Below are 12,305 nucleotides of genomic sequence, written 5' to 3' on the forward strand. Positions count from 1 at the left end.
CCATATTTAACTCTATCAAATCAGCCAAGGTACGATGACTATACACATTTATCGGGCAATGTCTATATACTTGCTTTACTACAATAGAGTCCTCTATTGGTGTAGCAACCTCAAACGATTCTATTAACTCAGGCTTGATTCCAATTCTACTAGCAACTAAAGGAGATATTTATGATAAAGTAGAGCCTGGATCCATCAACGCATATACGTCTTGAGAAAAGATTGATAATGTACCTGTGACCACATTCAGCGATGCCTCCTGGTCCTGTCTACTGGCCAAAGCATATATATGGTTAGAAGGACCGCCAGAATTGGAAACTCCACCCTGGCCTCTACCACAACCAGCTGATATCTACATTCCCCGCCCCATCAGGCGCATAGCCACAGAAGAAGAAAAACCCGCAATTGACCCAGTTGGCTGAGCCATACCACCTAGAGTACCTTTAAGTGGGCACTCCCTCACAATATGGCCCTGACGGCCACACGAAAAACACGCACCGATAGTCCAATGACATTCCCTAAAATGAGGCCTATTACAGCGGGGACACTGGGGTATCGGTGGCCTTGACTGTCGAGAACTCTAGTTCACCTGTATACCTGAAGCTCTAGAACCTTGTCCGGCCCCTGAATATCTAACGCTTTCAACTTGCCCACCTAGAAATTATGGAGGTATACTTCGAGCTGGCTGGGAGGAATATCTACCAAACTGCTGGAATCGCCCGCTGCGAAATTCCCCTGGATAACCAACTGACTTAGCCCTCTTAGGCTGACTTCTATCAAACCCTTTGTCAGGCTGACACCTTCTATGTCGCTCTTCTACCCCTTGGGCATATGCTTGTACCCGGGCAATATCCATACCTGGCTGAGAAGTCATAGCCATACAACTATCAACCAAATAAAGGTCCAGGCCCATAACGTATCGATGCACCCTATCTGCCATATCAGCTACAATTGTGGGGGTATGTCTTGCCAACAAGTCAAACTCGAGGCTATAGTCTCGAACACTCCTACCGTTCTGCTTTAACTGCAAGAATCTATCCACCCTGGATCGTCTCTTTTCTAGAGGCAGGAAGTGGCTAAGAAAAGCTTCTACAAACTCATCCTATTCAGCTGGAGGAGCACCCTCGCTCCTTGATAACTCCCAAGACTCGTGCCAGTTAGCGGCTACATCATATAGCCTATAAGAGGCCAATTCAACTGGCTCAGTCTCTGAAGCCCTAATGATTCATAGTGTACGCTGCATTTGTCGAATAAATTCTTGTGGATCCTTTATAGTTCTCGATCCATGATATTCTGGGGGTTGCAAGCTAGGAAATCACGGACCCTCAAGCTATTTTGCCTGTTGGCATCATCTGGGCCACGCCTCCGGGCCTATCCTGCCATTAGCCCAGTAAACAGCTGCATGGTATCTCTCATAGCTCTATCCTCTACCCCTTGTTGTGGGATAGGAGGCTCATGTACTGGAGGTTCATGATCTACAGTTGCTGCTGCTCCAAGCTCCTCTAGAGGTGGAGGCATAGTAGAGCTCGCCGACTGGAGTACAATCCTTGGCATAGATTGGGCACGGGTCCTGGTAACTCTCGGGGTCTGATTACTTTCCCCCATTACTGACTTGCCCCTTTGGGCCGTGGTCGCTTTCCTTGGAGGCATTACTGTAAATATATAGATCGGTTAGTAGAGGGTCATCATGAAAGTATAGCTCTATCGCATGATCTAAGATAAGAAGAAGATAATATCCTAAATGTCCTGCAGCCTCCTGTTTATAGATGTGGTGCACAACACACCGATAAACAAGCCTCTACTAGACACGTTCTCTGGACACTCCAAGAAAAGAACCTAGCTCTGATACCACTTCTGTCACGACCCATCCCCGTAGGCCGTGATGAGTGCCCGAACTGGACACCCACATGTACCCCGGCCAACTATGCATAACCTATCTCCTATTTACACTCAATATATATTAAAAGGGAAAGTAACATACAGGCCGACAAGGCTGTAGTAAGACATAAGGACGTTCATAATACAAATATACGCGAGCCAACAAGGTCACCACGATACCGGGAATGCCCCGAAGTATAGGTCATATCAGTACAGTCATACATACCCATACATATAGCTCATTACCCTTCATGCACAGCTCATATACATCCCATATACAACTCATATACAGTTCATATACCGTTTATATACACACACAACTCACATACGTCCAACCTACACCCGTATCCACAAACCTCTAAAAGTAAGAAAACAGTAACATAAGGCGGGACAGGGCCCCCACCGTACCCGTGATCAAACTAATATGCACATCAGAGTTTAGTACCCAAAATCAGGCTCCAGCACAATGGAGCGCTCTTCGATCGCTGAGTGGGACTCCTATGCTGACGGATCCCTAACCTGTGTACCTGTACCTATGGGCATGAAACGTAGCCCCCCCGAAGAAAGGGGGGTCAGTATGACATATGTACTGAGTATATAAAGTATAACATAATATAACTAGAGGTATATCCGAAATAGAGGAACAAGAGAACAATTTATCAAGTCAGAAACATTTACCTGCACTCTGTAAATTATAAATACATGCATGGTCAAATTTTAAATATAGCCGGCCCCATCAGGGGTCCGGTGAATCATATATGTAGTTTCAGTATCAGGCCCCGTGCCATCGTCATCTTATTACAACACATCATCATAGTATTAGTATTAGGCCCCAGGCCATCGTCACCTTATCACAACACATCATCATAGTATCAGTATCAGGCCCCCAGGCCATCATATATATACATACAGATGCCGGCCCTCTAGTGAGGGACTTGGTGAACAATGCAGTGAATTGCATAAATCTGACAACCGGCCCGGGACTCGGAGAAGAAGTGTTACAGTATACACGAGTAAAGTAGTGAGAAACAAAACACAGTTTAAATCATTATCTGAGACTCAACTATATAAGAGGACTAAGCTATTGTCTAAGAATTCGAGTAGCAGTATAGTCATTCTAGCTGCCCTCTAAATGCCATTAGGGGCTACATTAATTACATCTCGAGGTCCCTAGACCTATACCAAAGTAAGACTATTCACTTAAGAATTCCAGAGTACTCGTCTTCAAATAATTTTATGACTAGGAGTCTGTATATTCACTAAGTCCTCAGTGTATAAAAGATTCAAGGAAATTAGCTTAACTATCATAAAAGTTCAACATTCAAAACTAAATAAAAGACACTTAGGAATGGAATCACTTTAGAGATTATATCATTTTTTTACTTACCTTTACGACATGCCAAAAGAAGAGAAGGGATAGGCTTCACATACCTCTTATGGACTCCCCTTAATTGTGTTTATATCATTGTGCTCGCAACCTATTTAACACGGAAGTAAGACGAGTATTAATAACCTTAGAATTTTCAGCAACTTAGGCTACCCACTAATATTCATAGCATTCATCCCCTCGCTCGCCTTCTCGACTAGTTCCTTAACTAGTTAAGGTGTTAACGGAAATCGGACAGCACCTCCCCTATAATGTGCCCTATCCGAATTCTCAACCATGTCCTTAACACCTGAATCCAACCAAAAATATAACCATCAGCCCATACATATGCATATTATGACAACATTACACAATATAAACCCCCAACGACTCACTCGAAACTATGATACCAAAACTAGAGTTTTTAATCTTTCTTTCGCGAATTTTTAATTGCAAAGCGAAGGGTCGTATGGATGCAACCAGAAGCCACCCATGCCCTTATCAACACACATTCCAGTACCCTAACAACTCACCACACGACCAGCAGTCACACACCACAGCGCAATGCATTATTCTATTATAATTAACTATAGCGATTCCAATTTCGATTATTTCGAACGCCGAACTTTTCAAACTTTTTCCCCAACTTCCAGAAGCTCCTAAGGTGTGTAATACACCCTAATTTAATCTCATAAATTTCAAATTAAAGTGGAAGAACTTACCTTTCTCGAAATTGGCTAGAACTCGCCGAAATCGTGCCTCGGAATTTTTTTAGCGTGCTGAAACGTTGTGGCAGCTTGCTGTCCGTTTTTTTGGCTGCACCGAACTCTAATTTTATATCACTAATACTTCCATATCATTTTGGTACACGCTATATAATTAATTTATGGAACGAAAATGGGACTTACCTATTTTTTTTCTCCCAAAGCCGTCACAATTTTCTCTCTACTTTTAGGGCTGCTCACGTTGCTTTGGCTGGAAATTATGAATGAAAGCTGAAGTTTCGGATACATATCCATACATATATGTGGCCCTAGGGTGTGACATGTGTCAGCCCCAAGAGGTAACACTTGTCCAGTCCCTATTGGGCCACCGCATCTACATGTTGACGGAGGGGCTTCCACGTGGCAGTGGGGCCCACCTTCCCCAAGCAGGTGGGTCACCTACTTGACCCCAAGCAGGTGGGTCACCTGCTTGCTTAGGTTCTGCCATGTGTCACCCTCCCATTTGCCGCCCCACGAATTTTTTTTCCTCCTCGTGGATTCGTTATCTCATTCGTAATCTCGTCTCACTTTAAGAGCCTATGAAACCCTTGCTACGTAAGCTTTGTATGTAATCAAGTAACTCATGTATGTAAGACTTCTAACTTAGTAGTTTACATAAATAAGTCGAGTCCTATGACCCGTTACTTGGCCTCCAACTTCTTCCGACTTCTCTTGGCCCTATTTCCAACCTTCCCTACCATGGGGTGTCCCATTCTCCCTTCTTAGATTTGTTCAATAGGGTCATAACTTAAGTAGGTCACATACTAGATTCTAAGTAACTTAAGGAACCTTCCGAGTTCAAAGATGTGGTGTGTAACAGATACGTTGTTCATGACTCGAGGATAAATGCAGAGGGAGACCATGTGGGTCAAGGGTTAAGAAATACTGTGATGTTTAAGGAATTCTAGTTTCTTCCAACGACAGTGGGAAAATGGTTTATGATAACAGTTTATTAGTTCCCCACCAACTAACTGGAGAAAGAACTGCTAACAAAAGCACCCCAGAGAGATGTCATGAACTAAATATGAGTAGGTACTAATGTAAAGGTGTCGTATAACCATACGGGGATAAAGTAAGACCGCTAGTAAGGCGTACTTGGTAGGTGTTGAATAAGTTAAAAGCCTTTGTAGGGTACACAGTAAGGGCAAGGGGCAGAAGGTATAAAGGAATGATGTGTGTACACAACGTCGCCCCAAAAATAATAGAATTCTTAAGAGACAAAGACGGCGAACTTAAGAAATAAATGGCACAACTTCCATTCACCCCAAGAAACAAAGGACATAGGTTGGGAGAAAGCTACTACTCTGAGAGAACCTTGGACAATCATGGTCAGAATATATTTGTTGCCTAGTTAAAAGTTGCAACGACTACTAGTGGGTATTAACCTTTCATAAGGAAAAGTAGAAGGTGGCCTTGGATGAGTTGTTTCCTAGGTCACATTATTCAAGTACCGATTAGTAGACGAGACATCACATTAGATAGGGAAAGGTTCTCGTCTCTTTGTAATTCAGCCAAGGTTACATACGTGGATAATCAAGTTATAAAATATGTAGAGAAACAGGGATAGGATACAGTACCAGGCAGATTGGGGAAAGAGATCGGACGGATTTGAGTCTGGACAAAGAGATGTAGAATAAGGTATCAGCAGATAAAGGTAGAAGTACCCTCTAAAGGGGGGAAGTCAATGAGAAAACTGCAAGGGTAATATGAAGGCAATTGATATGGCAACATATTTGAGATTGATGCTTAAACTTCAATAAGATCCCTTGCTGAACCAAGTTAGGAAGATCTAGAAGTCGTCGATAATTGGATAGAAGTCAGAATGCTATGTAAGGTAGTGTTAAGAAGTTTTAACAAGACCTTGAATGACATAATGCTAGAAGGTGAGTGCGTATAAAAAGAAAAAGGCATAGCAATGAAAGGATATCGAATAACTCAGACGCTATAGAGGATAATGACATCATGCTAGACCAAGAGCCAAAATGATGGCTATAGAGTTGGTCGCAAAGGATGTTGCGACAGATGCATAACCAAGGATAAGGAATGTAGGGTTGTAAAACAACCGCTGCACTGTAAAGTTATTAGGAGAATAAGTGGTATCCCTTCGGGATTAAGATAGTATTATGACCAAGTTTGAAACGATGATAAGCACCTTGTAATTATGTTAAAGTCTCACACATAGGTAATTTAAGGTATAGGTAAGATGCATATACTAGATATGTTAGAAAAGACTTATATGCCTTTGGAAGGCTGAAAATAAACAGACAATGGCATGGCTACACCTTAAAGGGGGGAAGTGGATATGAGACATACAAGTATGAGGTAAAACCAACTAACACTACAACGTGTTAATGTGAACACTTAAAAATTCAAAGGAAATCCCATGCTGGAACGAGCTAGCAAGATCTAAAAGCCAGCCATAATGGATAGAAACCATGATAACTAAGACCGTACGGGAAACCATTAGTAGAGACCCTAATAATGGGTGTTTATGAAAAGGGGTGAATATAATAGGAGAAGTTAAATCAAATGACCAAAAAGGGACATGGTCATGGTGGAACTAAAGATCTACCCCTATACCGATTGCAAGATAATAGGAAAAAGGGCAAGGTGAAATATGAAGACTAGTAAGACGATGCTAAGGTAAATCTTAGACTAAGTTGAGTGCCTCGCATATTATTGTAAGGATTGCAATGAAATGCGACATGAAGACCTCCCAGGGAGGTCACCCATCCCAGTATTACTCTCTCCCAAGCACGCTTAACTTCGAAATTCTGATGGACCTTAGTGCATCAGTACTGGTATGATCGCGCGAGATGGAAGAACCCAAACTAGTGGCAGAGGAATGACATGAGATTATGTACCTAGAGTATTATAAGTTACGTTAAGGGAATTGTAAAAAAGGCTAGAGCAACACAAGCAGGATTAGCTGATTATTAACCGATGGTGCACTTATATGCCATAATTCTTCAACGTAGCACCAGTTAATGATAGGCAAACCACGAAATGGCTATATGGGCCAATGGGTAAGGGAATTTCGACACCACTTGGTAACCACCTCTGAGGGACAAAAAGCAAAACCCAAAAGATAAGGGTATCGGTTAATGTCATTTAAAGAAGGCAAGAAGTAATACACAAGGTCAAAGATTCCACAATACGACCTTGGCTATAGGACTCACTTCGCACTCCATGGATAGATGACTCTGGAGGGAATATTACTGACAGAATAACGATATTAGCCCATGCTCCTTCAATCAAAGGTTGCCTACTCAGCCGAGATGGTGTGAAATTATAGGATAAAGGGGGTAGAACCTTACGGAGTCCCCATAGCTACTATCCCAGACGAAGGATCCCAAGTTACAGTTAACTACCGAAGGTCAGTCCACGAAGAAACAGAAAAGACAGATAAGCCTTCGTATACTACTTTACCTCAGATTGACGGACAGACTAGGTCTACTAGCTACATGGTAGACAATATGTTGCGGGCCTATGCGATTGGCCCCAAAGGTGGCTTGGATAATTGCCTACCACCTTTGAGGAGTACTTATGATATAACTATCGTTCTAGTATCCGGATGGCCCCATACGAGACTTTGTATGGCAGATAGTGTAGGTCGCCAATTGGCTAGTTTAATGTTAGTAAAGCATGACTAATAAGCCCAGATGTGGTTTACTAAGTGGTACATAATGTAAAGCCTATTCAGGGAAAGTTATTAACCACTCAAAATCGACAGAAGCTATATGCAGACAATCAATATCGCTCTTTGGAAATTTAAGTGAGCGATTGAGTGTCTTTGAAGTTGTTGCCCATGGAAGGAGTAATGAAGTTCAGCAAGAAGAAGTTAAGTCCGAGATATATTGGTCTTTACCAGACCATGTGTGGAATAGGCAAAGTGCCTACAAAGTGGCCCTACTATCTGGTTTAAAAATAGTACCCCTAGTCTTCCACCCACCAATGTCCCATAACGGTATAAGTAAACCCTTATGGAATATTCTCCATGGATAGAGTCAACATAATAAAGGAGTTATCCTGCGAAGAGCAGCCTATCGCCACCCTGGATCGACAGATTAGGAGATCATGGATTAGGACATAACTTCCATCGGGATATTGTGGTAAAACAAAAACCAGAAAGAGGATGACCCGAGAAGTCAAAAGGGAGATAGAGAGAAGATATGCATACTTGTTTGCTATATACCAAAGGTAATCTAACCTCCTAACTGAATTGGGAGACGACAATTATATAAAACCCCCGAAATCCTCGTAAAACCCTATAAGCCGAGTTAACATTCGAGGACAAATGTTCTAAAGGGGGAAGGATATTACACCCCACACTTTTGAATCTTGAAACATGTTCCTAACCCTCTTGAAAGTGGCCATGAGACCCCTACTGTCCACACACATCGAACAACCCTAAGGAAAGAAGAATGCGATACCCCATAATAGAGAAGGTTGGAAATAGAGTCATAAGAATCCGGAAAAAGTTGGAGGCCAAGAAATGAGTCATAAGATGCGATTCACCTACGTAAACTACTAATTTAGAAGTCTTATACACTTGAGCTACTTAAGTACATACCAAGCTTATGTAGCACGAATGACATAGGCTCTTAAAATAAGATGACATTATGAACTCACACGGAAGAGGGGAGAATGACAGGTGGCAGCAAGAGGAGGCACCACGTGGAAGCATAGGAGGGTACCACATGGAAACAGGTGACCCACCTTCTTGGATTCAAGTAGGTGACCCACCTACTTGGGGGTGGGTCCCACCAAAGACACGTGGAAGCCTAGGGGGCATGACATGGATACGTGGCCCAATAGGGGCTGGACACGTGTCACCCTATGAGGATGCCACATGTCACCTCCTAGGTAAGCCTACATATACTTGTTTTGTGACTCTTAAGTCATTTCTAATCCAAAAAACTTAAGCAAAAAAGAAAAGAAAAGGAAACCTAAAGCTAAGAGAAAAGGGTGGCGACTAAGGGAGGAAAAAGGTAGGTTTCTGATTTCGTTTCGTGAATTAATTATCTAGGATATACCATGATGATATAAGGTTATTAATAGTATAAATTTATGGTTTGGGGAATCACCAAATGGATAACAAGCAGTTTGCATAATTTCAGCATATTTAGAGAAGTTCCAAGGCGAGTTTTGGCGAGTTTTAGCCAATTTCGGGTAAGGTAAGGTTTTTTCTTTAAATTTGAAATTTATTGGGTTCTTATGAAGTGTATTATACACCTTATACATGGCTGGAAGTATAAAAAAATCCGTGTAAATGCCCGACGTTTGAAACAATCTATATTGAAGTCGTCATAGCTAAATTGAAGTCAAATAGTGCATTGTGTTTGTGGTGTGTGGCTGCTGGTCGTGTGGTGGTGAGTTAAGGTGCTATAATATGGTTTAAATTGGGTGTGGGTGCTGCTGTTTGCATCCACATGACCCTCCACTTTGCGTAGTTAAAGGTTTTATGAAAAAGAGACTAAAAACCCTATTTTGATATCGTAGTTTTGAATGAGTTGTTTGGGGTTGTATTTTGTAATATTGAGGCGAGTTCATTGTATATATGCTGATGGTTGTTGTTATTAGTGTGGTTTTTGACACCGTTGGAATCTCGGGAATGTTGAAGTTATAGAGGAGGTGTTGCCCAAATTCTATTAACTTCTAGCTAACTAATAGACTACTCGGGACTAGTCGAGAAAGGCAAATAAGGAATTGGTTCCTATGAGTGGTTGGTGATAGAATTACAAGTTGGATAGTCGAAGACTACTAACATTAGTATCACTTTTATGTTAAATAGGTTAAAGGAGTAACGGAGCGAGCTTGAACGCGATTAACCCGTAAAAGGTATGTGAAGCTTTCTCTTAGCATGTTTTTGGCATAAGTATGTAAAGCTTGTCTTTTCTCTTCTTTTGTCATGTCTTAGATATAGACTAGAGATGATGTAAGCTTTGGGGAAATTTCATTCTTAGGTTCTGAATATGACTTCAGGATTCTTGATCACTTCTGGATGTCAAGACTCTTAAAGTAGATAAACTCTTATTCCTCGAGTCTTTTATGTGACTGTATAGTGATTGATTAGACAAAACTCTTCTTCTAAAAAAAAGGCTCTGAGATAACCAATGCTTAGAATTCTATAAGATATTTCACACTGGTATATGTCTAAGATTTCCAAAACTCCTTTTTACATAGTCCTTAGTGACATTTAGAGGGTATACGTCAGACACTTCCTACCTGATCTCTATGTAATGGTTCACTTGATGACTTCATTGAGTCTCACATAATAATTTAAACTATGTTTTGTTTCCCACTACTCCACTCATGTATACTGTAACACTTCTTCTCCGAGTCCCGGGTTGGTTATCGAATTCATGCACAATTTCACTTCATTGTTCATCGCACCCTCACTAGAGGGTCGGATACGTATGTATATATGTGATGATGTGATGATGTGTTGTAATAAGGAGGTGATGGTTCTACAGATATGATTCACCAGATCCTTGATGGGGCCAGCTATATTGAAAATTTGAGCATGCATGATTTTACTTTCCTAGGTATAGGTTTCTGGTTTGATATTTTATCCCCTGCTTCTCTATTTCAGATATGCCTCCAGTCATATTGTGTTATGTTTTACATACTCAGTACATATGTCGTACTAGTCCCCTTTTCTCGGGGGGGCTGCGTTTCATGCCCGCAAGTAAAAATACAGGTTTTGGGATTCCGTCAGCTTAGGATTCCTCTCAGCTCAGCTGGAAAAGGCTCCATTGTAGTGGGGCCTAGTTTTTGGCACTGGCCGTTATAGTATTGTTTTGTTATTTAGGGGTACGGCGAGGGCCCTGTCCCGCCATATGTTGTCACTAATATTGTTAAAGGTCTGCATACATGTATATGTGGGTTGTGTATGTTAGTTGGTTCAGCTGGGTCTACATAATGTATGGTACAGTTGTTATGTTATGACAGCCTTGTCGGCTTACGAGCCCTTTTATGATGTGATCCAAATGAAAGAGGCTACTGGTTTATGAAAATGTTATCACCCAATAGGGTTCTATTTTATGGTATTATGTTAATTACAGTTCGACTTGACCACAACTGATAGATACGTATACGGGGGTCCAGATCGGACCCCAATCACGGCCTACAGGATTGGGTCGTGACACTTGTCCATTACTTTAAGAAAGTAGGTGCATCACCTCCTTAATTCCTTCCACAAGTTTGTAAGTATTTGCATCACCTACTTGCCTTTTTTTAATTTAAATGCAGTCCACACATTCTAAGTAGGTGCATCACCTACTTGAAGTACGTGCATCACCTACTTGAAGTAGGTGCATCACCCACTTGTTCTTTTTAGTAGGTTAGCAATTAGTCTTACCTTAAGAACCTATGTGATCCGTGCTACTTAAGCTAGATGTGTACTCAAGTAGCTTAATTATGTAAGACATCCAAACCAGTATCTTAAGCAAGTAGGTCGATTACTGTGACAAATTATTTGGCCTCGAACCCTTTTCAAATCCTTCCAAACCTATTTCAAACCATCACTACTTCACATAGAACTAGTCTATACAAGATATGGGGCGTTACATTTTCCATTCCTTAGGATCATTTGATAACTTCATGGATAACATGGATCACATGACAGCTTTAGAGAAGCTTAAAAACATTCCAATGTACAAAAAGTACGGGATATAAAATCCTTCCCCCCTTTAGAATATTCATCCTCGAATGTTAACTAGCCTCAGAAGGTCTTACAAGGATTCTGGGAAGTCTTTGTAATAGTTGTCACATATAGTTTTCTTATTAATTGATATAACCAATTTAGGGGTTTAGAGTACCTTTAGGTATCGGGAACAAGTGATGCTACTTATTCTTTATCTCCTCTTCGGCTTTCCAGGTCATTTCTTCTCTATTCTTGTTTTGACACAATACTTTGACAGAAGCCACGTCCTTGGTACGTAACCTTCTGACTTGGCGATCGAGTGTAGCTATAGGGTTTTCCTCGTAAGACAGCTCCTCTGTCACTTGGACATCATCCACGGGGAATATTTTAGAAGGATCACCAATACATTTGCAAAGCGTCGACATATGAAAGATTGGGTGCACGACTTCCAAATCAGATGGTAGATCTAACTAATAGGCAACCTTGCCCACCTTACAAACAATATGATAAGGCCCAATGTAACTCAGGCTAAGTTTCCCTTTCTTGCCTAACCTCATTACACCCTTCATCAAGGACACCTTCAAGAACACCCAACCCCCAACTTCAAATTCTAAGTGTCGACGTCGATTATCTTCGTATGACTTCTATC

General features: G+C 41.4%; 1 pseudogene; it reads right to left on the bottom strand.

The window, feature by feature from the left end:
* Positions 1-6,703: 6,703 nt before the first annotated feature.
* LOC129875425 (5S ribosomal RNA) lies at positions 6,704-6,823 on the bottom strand (annotated as a pseudogene).
* Positions 6,824-12,305: the final 5,482 nt, after the last annotated feature.

Source organism: Solanum dulcamara, chromosome 11 (genome assembly GCF_947179165.1).
Source record: "Solanum dulcamara chromosome 11, daSolDulc1.2, whole genome shotgun sequence".
NCBI classification, from domain to species: domain Eukaryota; kingdom Viridiplantae; phylum Streptophyta; class Magnoliopsida; order Solanales; family Solanaceae; genus Solanum; species Solanum dulcamara.